Genomic DNA, 1,080 nt, shown 5'->3' with positions numbered 1-1,080 from the left:
CTTCATTCAGCAAGAAATGTCTGTTAGACAAGCTGGAGATGCAAGCAGCTATCGTCGGATCATCAGGATGGAATGGGAGGTAGAGCTGAGTGTCATCAGCATAGCAGTGATAGCCATGTTTCTGAATGACGGAACCTAGTGATGCCATGTAGACAGAGAAGAGAAGTGGTCCAAGAACTGAGCCCTGAGGCACCCCAGTAGTTAGATGTTGCGACTTGGACACCTCACCTCTCCAAGATATCTTGAAGGACCTATCTGAAAGATAAGACTCAAACCACTGGAGTGTGGTTCCTGAGATGCCCTTTGCCAATAGGGTTGACAGGAGGATCTGGTGTCAAAAGCAGTGGACAGATCCAGCAAGATAAGTATTCGAATTTGAATCACGTGAAACCATGTAACCAACAGCAGATCGATACGTCACAGTATGACCTCGTAGCTGAATTAAAAGAACATAAATTTTAAACTGCAGCGATGCAGGAAAGTGGAGTAGATTGTATGTTTTTACATTTTAGATGTATTATAGTGTTGAATTTAAGTTTTAAAAAGACGCTGCAGAGTGTGACGTCATATCACGACTGTTGCAGCGTACGAAGAAATTTCGCATGCTCAAAATCTAGTGTGACCGTGGCTTTAGGCAGTCAGAGAGGGGCGAGATCACATTTCACTCCGGTGAATGGGCCCCCTGCCGGGCCTGTGATTGTGTTAGGGTGAGGGTGGCTGATTCGAGCTCCGGTCACACAGGGTCACACACACACTTTGACGCTCATTTGGTCAGCACGGCTGGCTGAGCTTCCCGAGAGGAGGAAACCGACCAGGGTTCATTGCGCGCAATGAAAACAAAGAAAACTGCACTTTCATATCAGGGAAAATCAGACCTTTGACTTGAAGACAGAATGAGGGAATGTCAGTTCCACAGAGAGGGAGTGTTATTCTAGGTGGTGGATCTTGTTTGCATGACACCTTTCAACTTCAGTGCTACATGATAGCCTGCGAATTGATGCTCTTTCAGAACAGACTTGTTATTCAACGTAAATTATTTTTTATTTAGTGCTAACAGTCTGACTCCCATCATGTTTTCTT

The 1,080-nt window shown here is 45.1% G+C and overlaps 1 protein-coding gene across 1 annotated transcript in view; it reads left to right on the top strand.

Annotated features, from left to right (window-relative positions):
* Nucleotides 1-1,080, top strand: part of robo1 (roundabout, axon guidance receptor, homolog 1 (Drosophila)) — a 279,412-nt gene that overhangs the window by 248,904 nt on the left and 29,428 nt on the right. The window lies entirely within an intron of this gene.

Source organism: Sinocyclocheilus rhinocerous, unplaced genomic scaffold, assembly GCF_001515625.1.
Source record: "Sinocyclocheilus rhinocerous isolate Xijiao unplaced genomic scaffold, SAMN03320098_v1.1 scaffold466, whole genome shotgun sequence".
In the NCBI taxonomy this organism is placed as follows: domain Eukaryota; kingdom Metazoa; phylum Chordata; class Actinopteri; order Cypriniformes; family Cyprinidae; genus Sinocyclocheilus; species Sinocyclocheilus rhinocerous.
This window is presented reverse-complemented; position numbering and strand designations above follow the sequence as displayed.